Source organism: Thamnophis sirtalis, unplaced genomic scaffold, assembly GCF_051295495.1.
Source record: "Thamnophis sirtalis isolate CommonGarterSnake01/CBP01778 unplaced genomic scaffold, rThaSir2_p1.2 scaffold_4, whole genome shotgun sequence".
Taxonomy (NCBI): Eukaryota; Metazoa; Chordata; class Lepidosauria; order Squamata; family Natricidae; genus Thamnophis; species Thamnophis sirtalis.
Window position 1 is genome coordinate 129,249,403 of NW_028261384.1, and position 14,785 is coordinate 129,264,187.

A 14,785-nucleotide genomic window follows, 5' to 3' on the forward strand; every position below is an offset into this window, starting at 1 on the left:
TTGTTGTTTGTCTTTGTTTTCTTTCCTTTTGTATTGTTTCCCTCCCTTCCAGTTTTGTTAGCCGCCCTGAGTCCCTCGGGAATAGGGCGGCATACAAATTGAATAAAACCTCAAACCTCAAACCTATTTATTGTTTGTTTATTGGATTTATATGCCGCCCTTCTCCCAAAGGACTCAGGGCGGCATACAACATTAAAAAAAACACATATTACAAACGTTAAAAAGAAAATTAGATAGAGTATCCAAAAACAAACCCAATTAATATTAACAATAACATTTAAAAATTAAATTAAAATTAACAATAATCAATCATTTATTTTATTTTGTTCATTTTATTTTTTTGTTATTTTGTGAGATATATTTATCTCAGACCTTGTGTATAGGATTTTCTTAAAATAGGAAGGAAAACTGTTTGACTATTCCTAATAACTAGAATTAAGTAATTCTATTGTAAGTTATTCAACTTCATTTCTTTTATTTAGCTTTTTTTTCCCCCTTCATTTTATGGTCTGGCAAAATAGATGAAGTTGTTCATCTACTAGCAAACAATTGAATACTGTTGTGTTTTCTTAGTTAGAAAACATTAACTTTGCCCCAATCTTTTGATGATGGTCCCAAAGGTGCTTTTTCAAGAGGCAACTGGACTTTCTGGTTTTCCTTTGAAGACATTTCACTTCTTATCCAATAAGCTTCTTCGGTTCTCATTGAGAAGTTGGAGCTGTGCTTTCCTGCAGGATGCTTTCCGCCCTGTGTTCCTTCACTGTAGAGCCCAGGCACAGGCTGTTGGGATGAATCTGTGCTGTCTGCATCTTAAACTGAAGAGCAAATGATTCCTGTAGTCTATAATTCATATGCACACACCATTCAAAGGGTGTTCATCCCAAAGTACATTGCTAAATATCTATGGAGATTCTCAGTCACACTTCCATCATTTATAGTTTTTCATATAAGACATTTTGCTATGAGCAAAATGTCTTAAAAGAAAAACCATAAAGCCCAGCTAATTTTCTGTCATTATTCATTCAACTTTAATTGCTTCTGCTTGTAAAAAAAACACAAAAACTATCGTATTTTTCGGAGTATAAGACGCACCAAGGTTTTGAAGAGGCAATATTTTTTTAAAAAAAATAGGTAGGTAGATATAGGGATAGAGAGGGGGAGAAAGAGAGAGAAATACGGTAGGTAGGTAGGTAGATAAATGGAGAGAGAGAGAGAGTGAGAGAGAAATACAGTAGATAGGGAGAGGGAGAGAGAGAGAGAGAGAGAGGGAGGGAGAGAGAAAAATACAGTAGATAGGTAGGGAGAGAGAGTGTGTGTGTAGGTAGATGTTTCCAGGTGTATTTATCCATGTGCTGGAGAAAGAAATCGCTGACAATCTGCAGCACCTAAGACTTTGTTTCTATTGGCACAATAGTTGATCAATCTAATTCTCATCAATCAGTTAAACAGCTTTGCAAAAGGGAAAAAAAGTTTTTGCACTCTACAAACCTCCCAAAATGCCCTTTTTTTCACAAAAATGGGCCTTTTTTTAAACAAAAAGGCATGAATAGCCTGGGGGCAGGGCTTGCAGAGTGCTTCTTGGGGGTGTGGGGACTAAAAATGAGCCAACAGAAGGCCATTTTTTTACAAACAGGGCTGTTTATAAGCCTTATGGAGGCTTATAGCTGGGGGCTGGGACTGGCAGCCTGTTTTTTGCTCATTTCTGCCCTCCCCAGCCCCCAGCAGCTCTCTGAAAGCCTCCATAAGGTTATGCACAGCCATTTTGGTGAAGGGGGTGGAGTTTCAGGAGGCAAAAAATGCTGTATTCAGTTTATAAAATGTACCGAGATTTTCAGCCTCTTTTTTGAGGAAAAAGGTGCATCTTATACTCCAAAAAATATGATATGCATTTTTCTAGAAAGGAAAATAAAAATTATTCTAGAGATTCTATTGGTATCTTTGTAGCCAGATTATAATTGACATGGTGGCTCAGTAGCTAAGGTGCTGAGCTTGTCGATCAGAAGGTTGGCAGTTTGGCAGTTCGAATCCCTAGTGCCATGTAATGGAGTGAGCTTCCATTACTTGTCCTAGCTTCTGCCAACCTAGCAGTTCGAAAGCATGTGTAACAGCATTCTGTGCACCTTCGGCATTTAGTCACATGACCAGAGACCGCTTCAGACAGCTGGTTATTCAGCTTTGAAACAGAGATTATCACCATCCCCTAGAGTCGAGAATGACTAGCACATATGCATGAGGCAAACCTTTACTTTTACCTTTAGCAAGATTATGAAATTCCATTTACTAAAAGCAAGCAACCCGGTGTAAAGTAATATCATACATTCCAGGGACGTGTAGTCACTAGAGGCAGGGGAGTCAGGGCCTCACCAGTCTCTTGAGGGAAAGGAAAGAATTTTAAAGAATTTTTTTAAAATAATTAAAGCCAGGGTAGTTGCTACCAGATTCCAAGTCACAGTGCTGGAACAGTGCTTAGTGTTAACTATAGGAGGAGGCCAGAGAACTATGGGCCTCCTTTGCATAAGGGATTTTTCACCTTTTAAAAGTTAAGAAAGGGTTAAAAAGAAAAAAAATTCATATGCAAAGGAGGCACTGATTCTCCCGCCTCCTGATCTGGGAGCAGCGAATCATGCCTTATGAGCACACTTACGTTGAACACACTTACATTGGACGGACAAGAGGAGAGTTGAGAGAGTTTCCACAGCTGGAAAAGGTATGTGGATCGGACGGAGCGAGTGGGGGGGATTTGTAATTTTGTTATTGTGAGGAATTTGTATGTGTGTGTGTGTGTTTCTTTTTTCACAGTGGTGGGGTCGGAGGAGGCAGGGAGTGAGGCGGCATGTGCCAGGCAATGGGTGAGCGCCACACATTCCTAGAAATAGATGAGGAGAGACACCGGACTGGAAATCTCCAGCCTCCCGGTTCACTGGAACTGGGGCACTGAGAATTTGCGAGGGTGGGCTGGGCTGCGACGGGAATGCTTTTTCTGGCATCTCTCCCAGCAACTCCTCGCACAGCCTTTTCGCTTGGTCCGAGCGGCTACCAATTTGGAAGCGGTCAAATTCTCTCCCCCCCCCGATGCTTCTAACCCTCATCCCTCCTTGCCACCCTCCTTCCAAAAAGGTGCAGCAGCCAATCCATCCCATAAGCGGCTGCTTTTGCAATTAGCCGGGCTACAGCACGCACACGCCAGTTGCTTTTCCTGGCGGGGCTTGAGGAGGATTTGTTTATTTTGCTCACTCTCCTTTTCCTCTTCCCCACACACATGCAGCAGGCAGGCAACCGTCGCCTCTTTCCGAAGAGCGTCGGAGTAACAAGCAGGGGAATGAACAATGGGCCGCAAGCAAAGCCTCAGACTAGTATTGTTTGGCAGCGCTCTCTCTCTATCTCTCTCCCCCCAAGTGCCCCAGCTGGCTGCAGGAGAGACGCCATTATGGGTGAAAAGCACGTCCGTGTGTTCAGCTCTTGCCCGGGGCCCTTCACTTTTCTGTGTTACAGGAGGCGCCTTCTTCCCCACTAGGCACGTTTCTTCCTGCAAAGCCCTTTGGGCGTCAGGCGGAGCTCTCGGGTTGCCCATCCAGTTCCTCCCTCCGTAGTTTTGAACCTGGGAGGAACTGGATTGGGCAACCCGAGAGCTCTGTCTGACACCTGAAGGGCTTTGCAGGAAGAAACGCAGCTTGAGGTGCAAGGACGGTCCAGGCCAAGTTGCTGAGAGGAGAAAGTTTGGGCTGCTGAGCAGAGTTTGAACTGCCGAGTGATGTGCGGTGAGCTTCATGGCCGGTGAGGCTCCCGCTCTATGGCGGATGCGGCACTGGGGCTTCAGCGGGCCTTTCGCGCTTGCCTTACCAGCCATGAAGCTCACCGCACATCACTGATACACTCCAGTGCTAAACTGACTACAAAATAGTAATATTACTTAGGTCAACAGCAGTTGACTCACCAAAAGAAAACTGGCTAAAATGAAATGAAATTGACTTTTTAAAATGTCTGAGACAATTTTTTATGGAAGATTGGAAAGGAATTCCTTTAAGATTCAATCTGATTGTTATTGTATTTATTTAATATAATGATAAGGAAGAGGTTGATGATTTGTCATTTTCATTTTCATCTAGCTTCATCATTTCCTGAGAAGTGTTTCATTTAACAATGGTGTTGGTGAAATATTTTCCTTTAGCTCCAAAGAGGAATTAATAGCAGGATTTGATATTATCAACTGGATCACATTTCCAAATCAGTCCTTTGCTAGAGTCAAAGATGGGAGAGTGGCACCACAGAATGCCCCTGGTAAAGTATTCACCATTTCTGAAGATGTGATTCAGTGGCCCAAGGAGTTCAACCAGGTAGAGCTCATACTAAGTTGCCTAAATCCTTCTCCCACCCTGTATTTACGGATGTTGATTCATTGCTTTTCATTCCACCATTTAAAAAAAAAGTAATTTTCATGTTCTTAATTCAATTTGTGGATTGCACAACTTGCCCACAACATACTCTAGAAAGAGTGCAGAGAAGAGCAACACATATGACTAGGGAACTGGGGACACAACAGAATTAATGGTTAGATGCAACTGCCTGCCAAATCTGTCAAATCACTTTAGCTTATTATTGCACAATTCAGTGAAATGTCACCCAAAAGTAGTTCTTTTTTTATTTATTTAATTGAGTATTCTACTAATATACTGATTTAAAGGAGTATAAAGTGTCACATTTCTGGGTATTTCTTTGAATCAAGTGAATATCTGCTGAGCAAATATCTAGCTTCCTTAAGGGTTTTTAAACAAGTGTGATGTTTCGATTTCTTTCATTGTACAGCTCTTTTGAAGACCACCATCTAAAATCTACTATTGTACAGGTAGATACTTGTAAACATATCTTAGAAGTAATTTCTTGCTTTCCGATAGGAACTTCCCATTTCTCTGTGTAATTCCCATTGCAATTCTGGATACCGTAAGAAAAGGATTGAAGGGAAACCATTTTGCTGCTACAAATGCCATCGATGCCCAGAAGGAAAGATTTCTCATCCAAAGAGTAGGTGTTGTAACCCATCAGCAACCAGTGGAGCTAGCAGCAGAGTTGGACAGTGACGAGGTTGGGGAGGAACATGGGCCATTCTGGAGGCTGAGGGAGGCTCAGACAACGGCTTTGAATCAGAGGCAGAGATGGGGCCAAGGGCATTTGGCATTTCTCAGCTGCCTTTGGAGATAGACAGTAGTCAAGCAGAGGAAGAGCTGGAGTCTTTGCCCAGTATGTGCAAGTAAAGAGCTGCCAGAAGAAAAGAACAGCTCAAAAATCTGGGTCGACTTGGGAATAAAGCCACAGTTTGACTCTGAATAGCCTCTCCCATAGGAAATAAAAGAGGAGCAAAAAGAGAGTGGCTTGCAGGAAACAATTTGTTCATTCATTTCAGAAATGTAAAGATCTGTCCATGAATCTTAGAGATTCTGTGCCAAATCTTTTCTTGCATAGCATTGCATTTGGAAAATATTTACATGGCAGCTTTCCTCAGGTGTCTCTCAATAGGTGATATCTGGGAACATGAAGTGGTTGACACTGAAGGGGTAGGAGACCCTGGGAGACAAAAAGTGGAATCAGATATTGGTTAGAATGAACAAACGGTCCCATTAGGTGGGGCCAGGAGGAAGAAAACCAAAAAGGTTACAAAAGGAACAGATCAATGACTTCCAGGGGAGGAGCTCGCCGTCGGCGGCAGCTTAACTGAGCTGCCCCCAGAGTTCTGGTTTGTATATCTATTTAACATCTATAGATATCTCTTTTTCCAGGCAAGGAAAAAGCAGGGAGGGACCCAGGCGGTTAGATCCTTCTTTGTAGTTTGCAGTTTTTTTTTCTTTTTGGCTGTAAATGGAGAAGGAGGATCACCTTAAGCTGAGTCATTTACTCCGGCCAGACCTTCTCAGCTGTTTTTTTTTTCAGCTCAAGGTGAGCCCCCCCCCCCCCCCCGCCCTCAGGACATTCTTTTGAAACTAAGCCATTGAAAAGAAATACGAGCAGAGACCAAACCTGTGAACTTTTCTTTACTTGTTTTTCTATCTAAATACCAGCTTCAGTGTTACAAAAAACTCCTTTGTTTAATTGTTTTTAAAATGGCGACTCTTTAGCTTCCGCATATGCTATAACGATATATCTCCAACTTCCTGGCACAGAATCAAAGGAATAACTTCTCACAATTTAATTAGCCTCCTTTAAAAAATTTTCTTATCAATATCTAAAAATTTACTAAAACTATTTTATCTGAAACTAACGTGAGCAGAGACTTTGTTTGCTTCCTTTCTATAATGGCACCGAAATCAAGATTGGGGAGACGTTCTCTTAGCAACACATCTCAGGCATTTGCTACAAGGTCGCAGCCCTTGCCTTTTACGCCCCCTACTGGAGATTTGTTAATGAAAGAATTTCTTTTTGAGACTCTTAAAGAATTTAGAGAGGAGATGAAGCAACTTATTACAGAATTATGTGATAAGCTTGATACCAAGATTGCTCAAACAAAGGAGGATATGGTCGGTCTTGTAACAGTATTGACAGATTATGTTGCTGGAATGGAAGATAAATTGGAGCTCTTGGAGGAAGCCAACACCAACCTGACATCTAAAATTGAAGTGCTGCAACAGAAAGTTGAAAACGCAGAAAAACAACTTGTTATGACAAACTACAAAAAGATGGAGCTTGCATTAAGAGTTAGGGGATTGCGTGAAAACGAACAGGAGAACTTGAGACAGGTTTTTTCAGAGGCTTTCAGTCGTTTGGTGGGAAGTCCGGGACTCAACTTTGATTGGCAGATCCAAAAAAATCTACTGTCATAATTCGTGGGTGGCGAAACAGAGACAGCTTCCGAGAGATGTACTCATATATTTTGCTACAAGAGAATCCAGAAATGCGATATTACAAGAGTTTTATAATACCAGGCTGCGAATTGACGGACAGGACTTGATTGTTTTCAAGGAAATACCATCTCAAATGTTAAGAGCCAGGAGAGACTATGCTTTTTTAGTTAAAGAACTCAGAAATCGTCAAATACAGTATAGATGGGATGCGCCATTTGGTATTATAATTACATTCGGTGAGCAAAAATATTGTCTCAACTCTGTATGGGAAGCCCGAGATTTTTATTATAAGACCCTAAAGGCGGGACATCCTGAACTACCTGGACCCGGAGAAAGACAAAGAGAAGGACAAGAGAAACAACAAAACACACAATCACAAGACAGGAAGTATCGCTTTCCCCTCCCGGAAGAGCAGAAGAGCAGAGAACAAGGACCTAGCCGTGCTCCTAGACGAATGGAAAATAAGGTGGATCGCAGCAACATCTATGATTATCAGCCATTGATTAAGGAGATATCTACGAAACCATTATAAAAGAGAAAGTAAATATCTTGCTATATCAAACAGCTTAAAACGACATAACTTCTCTGTAAGAAAATTATACTAAATTAACTGATCCAAAATATTTGTTTAACTTTGAACTTGGTCAATATTTTGTGACTTTTGTTTTGCATAAAATGGTATAGTTGTATACCGATGAAGAGACATTAAGGCTGAAAGAACTGATGCTGATCTTTTTGGAAGAAATATTGTATGGGATTTAAAAAGACTTGATGGATAGCAATAGCAGTTAGACTTATATACCGCTTCATAGGGCTTTCAGCCCTCTCTAAGCGGTTTACAGAGTCAGCATATTGCCCCCAACAACAATCCGGGTTCTCATTTCACCCACCTTGGAAGGATGGAAGGCTGAGTCAACCTTGAGCCGGTGAGATTTGAACCGCCGAACTGCAGAACTGCAGTCAGCTGAAGTAGCCTGCAGTGCTGCATTTAACCACTGCGCCACCTCGGATAATCTTGAAACTTTATATAAATTACTGATGAATTATTTTCCAGGGTGAGGAGGGTGGAGATCGTATTGATTTTCCTGGATCGCGGCCTAGTTTGGATAGAGCTGGGAGGTGTGGTGTAGACGGCAGGGTAGTAGAGATCGAATGAGAGCTTATTTTGAGATGGAAACTTTATTGATGTTTGTAAAAATTGTTATCTAATATACTGTTTGGAAGGATATATCCAGGGAGTATGCAGGAACCTAGGCAGAGCATATATGAGAGGAGTACGGATGAATATAAAACATATGTATGTGTATGTATGTGTGTGTGTATATATGTATATGCATATATATATATATATATATATATGTGTGTGTGTGTATGTGTATATATATGTATATGGTTACGGACAGAGGCAGGGAAGAGAAGAGCTGGAAGAGGAAATCGAGAGAAGAATTCGAGATGTGTTTAAATTGTGTCATAGAGGAAGGAGGCATAAAAGGGATAAATTAAGGGTTTAATAGACAGATATTTAGATAAAGAGATAAGGCCTCTAGCTAGAGAAGAATTCTACTTGGTTAATTTACTTGGTTTTAATACAGTCTGAAAACCTGAAAATAATTAATTAATTGAGATTAGGACTGTTTAACTTTTTGTAGTGATAAGAAGCTGAGCTCAAAGTAGAGAGTTTATTGACCTTTTTTTTCTTTCTTATTCTTCTTTTCTTTTACCCTTTTTTCTTTCTTTTTTAACTTTTAATTTACTTGGCTCTAATATACTCCAGACTGTGTTTGATAAAAAGTTATACCGGGTATGGGATCTGGGAAGTCGGAAGGGGGGAAGGGAGGGGGGATCATAGGGGGGAGGGGGGAGGGGGTAATATAGTTTACATCAATTTTTAAAACAACAAGAATGCACTTGTATACTGTTGCTTTTTTCTTTCTTTTAGTTTTCTTTTAGTTTTAGTATAAAATAAGAAGCCGAATACATTGATGAATAGTAGAAATACACCGAAGTGAGGAGTAGAGGGGAAGAAGAGGGAGGGGCAGAGAGGGAGTGAGAGGGGAATGGAAGGAGGGTGAGAGGGAAGGGAGGGGGAGAAAGGAATGTTAGAGGGGGAGGGGAAGTAGAAGAGGGGAATGCTGAAGGGGAGAAAGGAAAGTTGGAGGGGGGAGATAGAAAGGGTGTTTGGAGGGTTGAAGTGTTATGTTGGTTTTGTATTTTGGAATATAAGAAGAGTTATGTTTATTGCTTAATGTTATATGGCCTCAATCTTGCACAGTATATATGTGATTATATAAAATGAAAATGAAAATGAATAAAATATTTTAAAAGAAAAAAATAGGTGATATCTGGCTCAAGAATAGGTAGTATCTAGCTCAATAGTAGTAACCATGAGAAAGATATTGGAATCTTAGTGGGCTCTCATTTAAATATGAGCCAGCAGTGTGTAGCAGCTGCCAAAAAAGCCAATCCAGTCCTAGGCTACATTAACAGTGGGACACAAACAAGATCACCACTTTATGATACTTTGGTAAATCCCCACTTGGAATACCGCACCCAGTTTTTGTCACCATATTATTAAAAAAGTTGACTCTACAAAGACTACAAAGAAGATCAGCAAAGATGATTGGAGGCTAAAACATATGAAGAACAGTTAGAGGAATTCTATATGTCTAGTTAAAGGAAAAGAAGGGCTAGGAGTGATATAACAGTAATGTGCCAATGTCTAAAGGACTATCACAAAGAAGAGGGATCAACTTTTGCTCCAACACACAAGACAAGACAAGAAGTGATGGATGGAAACGAGTCAAGGAAAGAAGCAACCTAGAACTAAGGAGGAATTTCTTGACAATTAGAACAATTAATCAATAAAACAACTTGCCTCCAGTTATGGATGCTCAAGTTGTGGATGCCCAACACTAGAGGTTCCTCAAGGTCCCTTCCAACTCTTTTATTCTGTTATTCTATTAGGTCACAGTTTGGGAAAAGTGTGTATTGTCATTATACTAAGTAAGGAGCACCTATATTTTCTATACATCTTGGCAGTTAAAACAATGTTTGCAGTACAAAATGAAAATAGTAGACAAAGTACTATGAAATGATTAACATGGATTGTATTTTTTTGGAATGAGAGGAAAAAACAAAACAAAAGCAAAGTTTTTAGGTACTTGATTGAAAAGAGAAAGAGCTTTAGCATTTGGTGACAACCCAAACATGATTATATATTTAGGTTTCTCTAAAAGTGAATTTATGATCTGTGTTATTGTTCTTTATTTACTCTTTTTCTTTTTAAACCTGATAACTCATTCAGCTGGATTCATTAACTTCTTAATATACATAGTATCAGATGAATAAATGTACAATACTAATAGTAGATTCTTTCAATGTGGTAGAAGTTACAAGCAAAACACAAGCAGGAGAGAACAGTTAGTTTCATTTCAGAGTTCAGAGCAGACAGAGACAAGACTAGTTTCAGTTTCAATTCTCAGCACAGACTCAGATCTATTTTACCTCCCATTGGTTGACTTAGTTGCTATGCCTATTCATTGGCTGACCTTGTTCTAGTGGTGGGATTCAGCCAGTTCGCACCACTTCGCAAGAACCGGTTGCTAACTTTCTGAGCAGTTAGGTGAACTGGTTGTTGGAAGAAATCATTAGGGCAGAGAACCAGTTGTCAAATTATTTGAATCCCACCACTGCCTTGTTACCATGTCTCTCCCATCATGAATATTCTAACATTTATTATGTGCTTCTAATACATACAGTTCTAGTGCATTAAATGGTACATTTGTTTGTTTCAACAGACTTGGATGACTGCTTTCAGTGTCCAGAAGATCAGCATCCCAACAAAGACCAGAATCGGTGCCTTCCAAAAGATATCAGCTTCCTTTCATTTGAAGAATCTTTGGAATGACTCTCACTCTTTTTGCCCTTTTCTTTTCTTTCCTCACAGCTTTGGTGCTTTACATCTTCATTAAGCACCGGGAGACTCCCATTGTCAAAGCCAACAACCGGAACCTCAGCTACATTCTTCTCATTTCCCTTTTGTTTTGTTTCCTTTCCACTTTGCTCTTCATTGGACAGCCCACAAATCTGATGTGTCTCCTTCGACAAACAACCTTTGGCATCATATTCTCAATAGCCATTTCTTCAATTTTGGCCAAAACTATTGTTGTAGTCCTTGCTTTTATGGCAACCACACCAGGAGGTAGGATGAGAAAATGGTCTAGCAAACACTTGTCCAGTTCCATTGTTCTTTCCTGCTCCTTTAGCCAAGTCTTGATTTATAGTGTGTGGTTGGTCACTGCTCCCCCCTTTCCAGATGTTGACATGCTACTGGGTGCTATCAGGACAAAAAAATGTATCAGGAGAAACTCATTTGATGCCTTTGTGGCTGTGCAATGTGTGGTTGTTAATAGATGTTTTATTATTTTTGTCAATCATGGTTATTGCAAGATCCCATTAGAAATGTTTTAAACTGAAAAGAGTGGTGATTTCGGGTCGAATTTGAAATTATGGTAGTCAATAGATGTTAAGAAATACTTCAGGGTATCTAAGGAACCATCTTACCTCAATGCAATTACCTCACCTCATACACTCCAACAAATAGCATACTTCACATCCTATTGGCCAAAGAATTTCAGCTAATGTGGAAGAATATTTTCTGCCTATGCCCCCTGCCCTATGGATTAGTCTCCCATCAGTTGTGAGATCTTCCCCCCATACCCCTAGTCTTCTGAAAGAATCTGAAAACTTGGGTGTGCTTCTTGGCCTGGGGCACTGACAGTGGTCTGCTACAGTGGGAATGGCTGATGGGATAGAGAAGATTTCTCCTCCAGGCTGCCCAACATCTTATTTTGTAATTTTAATTTTTTTAAGTATTTTAATTGATTTTGCATTTTTAAACTTTTATTATATTGTCAAATGTCCAGAGTCTGTGTGTCAAAGTTCTAAGTTCAATCTAAGCATAGTACACAAAATTGTCTGCTATAATGTCTTTCTTGTCAATGGTTTCTTCAGCTTCAACCACAATTATACACAGGCAAACAATCAGCCAATGTATAGGCATGGTAATTGGGTCAGCCAATGGGATTTTTGGGTGACTGAGAGCCATGCCAGGTGGCCAGGTGTCTAGGTGTGGCTTAGTCCAACTGTTTCTGTAGAGAATATGTGTGTGTGTGTGTGTGTGTGTGTGTTGTGCCACAACCCCTGGTATGCCCAAATATGGGAGGGAGCATACTGCTTCCCTTTTCTGTCTATTGGCTCACTCTGGGAGCCATCCAGGCAAAAAGCTATTTTTTTATGTTGCCTTGTTACATTTGTGTTGCAATTTTGCTGATAAATAAATAAAGGGAGACTAGTATAGATCTACCAGGGGTTGTGACACAATACATACCGTATTTTCACGACCATAAGCCGCACCGGGTTAAAAGCCGCAGTATCAGTTAACGTTAATTTTTCAAACTTTTTTCATACATAAAGCGCACCGGGTTATAAGCCGCACCAACGGAGGGGCGCCCTAAAAAAAAAAAAAGAAAGGAGCCAAGCCGTTCCAGAGATGTGAAGGGAAGCTCCGGGCGAGAAAGCGGCTTTCAAAGCTCCGTCGAGCCCCGCATGTGGATTTATTTATTATTTGCTCGGGGATCCGGGCCACCTGTTCCTCCGGGGGCAGCCCAAGCCTTTGAGCGGGGAGCGGAGCTTTCTCCCGAAACGGCGCTTCTGCTCCCCTTTGGCACTTAGCTCTGGGAGAAAAATGGAGCGTGACGGACTTTCCAGCGCGTATCAGAAGCTGATCCGGGAGAGCTGGCAGAAAGTGAGCAACAGCCCCCTGGAGCAGAGCGTCGTCCGCGCGGAAGGCAATCCAGTCTTTATAAAGGAGCTGATCTCTTCTCTTCTCTCTCTCTCTTTCTTTCTCTCCCCCCCATCCTCTCTCTCCGGCTCTCCTTTCGTTCTGCTCCCCCCACACGCACACCATTTTGCTTACAAAGCAAGAACGATCAAGCGGCGGGGCGTAGAAGCTTGAGGGGGGGAGGGAGAGAGAGACCACGGCCAATGTCGGCTGGCACAGCAACCGGATTTCTGGCTCCAAAGATGCTCTTACGGGCTGCCTCGTTCGCCACTCCACCCTGAGAGCTTGGTAAAAAAATAATAAGGGGGGGACACCGTTCGTCCCTTCTGCAATACAGAGGCGGGGGGGCGCGGCAGGGGGGGGGAATCCTGCCGCTCCTAATCAACTAATGTCTGGTGGCTTCCAAGCTTGCGTCCCCCCCTTCTATCTCTTTTCAGGCAGGTACTGGATCCATCAGCCCCTCCCAGCCCTCCCCCCCTGCGAGCAGACCCGGTCTGGGAAAGACGGCAGAGAGGAAAAGAGAGAAAGAGAAAGAGGGAGGGAGAAAGAATAGAGAAAGCAGGAGGCTTCCCGCATCCGCGCGATGCTTTGAACCCGAATTGGAGGGGGGGGCGTCCCGAGAGACGCGTTCACACGACACCTCTAACCCGGATTGGGTGGGGTGGGGGGAGAAAACGGGGCGAGGGTCTGTCTGGTGGGTGGGCTCCGCTGGCAAATAAAACCCTGGGGGAAAATGGGTCGGTTGAACGATGCGTCAATGCAGGGGTGGAGGGAAAGCCTGGGCTGGGGCTAATGGGGGTTGTATTCCTCTACCCCAACTGGCTGGGGGCCAGCTGCAGGCTTGGCTTTCGATCTGGACTTCCTACCAAGCGGGGGGGGGCTCGGAAACGGGCGCTCAGCCCAGCCGTCCTCGTGCTTCAAGTTTGAGCGTCAAATCGGGAGGGAGAGATTTTCGATCTTTTTCCATACATAAAGCGCACCGTGTTATAAGCCGCACTGCCGGTTTTTTATCAAATTTTAGGATTTTCAGTGCAGCTTATAGTCGTGAAAATACGGTACCTATTTCCCTGGCTTAGCTGATAAAGGAGGAGAGCCTGTGGCTTAGTAGCTAATATAACTGCCTAATATGTAAGGCAGCCCAGATTCAATTCCCAGTAAGGGTATGGCTAGCTGATGAGAGCTAAATAGCTTGAAATAGATCTATACTACTCTCCCTTTATTTATTTATCAGCACAATTGCAATATATATATTATAAATGTTAGTACTACTATTGTTATATTATAGGTTAAGGTAAAAGCAGTAGGAAGGCAATTCAGAATGGAGACCTATAAAGGCTAAACATGAAAGCCGATATACAAGGTTGTATAATTACTTTATATTGTTATGTATGTTTTGTGTTATGTTTTTTTCTTGTTTTTTTCTTTATTTTTTTAAAGATTAAAATGTTCAATAAAAATTATTTAAAAATAAGAGAGAATTTTCACAAAAAGATGAACCTTTGGTAGGACACCAGAGAAATCATCAGAGATGTATAAAGGTACTTCTTATTAATGTTGGAAATATGAAAAATGTGGAGGGGCAATTTAACACACATGGCGGACTTGTGGAAAAGAGAAACAAATTGAAAACAAGTAATATAATGATGTAAATAATTTTGAAGCTTAATATTGAGGTGATCCATCCATCCTTCCTTCCTTCCTTCCTTCCTCCCTTCCTTCCTACCTTCCACGAAAGGTTATCCAAGAGAAAAAAAAAACTGTGGTCACTCAGTTGACTCCTTTCTGGAAGAAGGATTCAGAGAACCTGGGACTGTTTCAGGAAGGCCCAGGGGCTAGAAACTGTGTTCTGTGAAGAGAGTGAGCTGACCTTGAGAAGAGGGATGGGAGGGCAAGCAGGATATGCTCTGGGCTCCAACCCCTCCTGCTGGGCAGCTGGGCAGCAGAAGCAGCTCTCTCAGAAGAAGCCGGCAAGCAGAGGCTGGCCAGCCCTTTCTCTGGGTGTTTGGGGTGCTGAATCCCACCCCCAACTGCAGATTTCACATAAACCAGTCTCTGGTTGTGGACCCCCAATATGCTGAGATAAGGGCTATGTCCCACCACACCCTGAGCCACT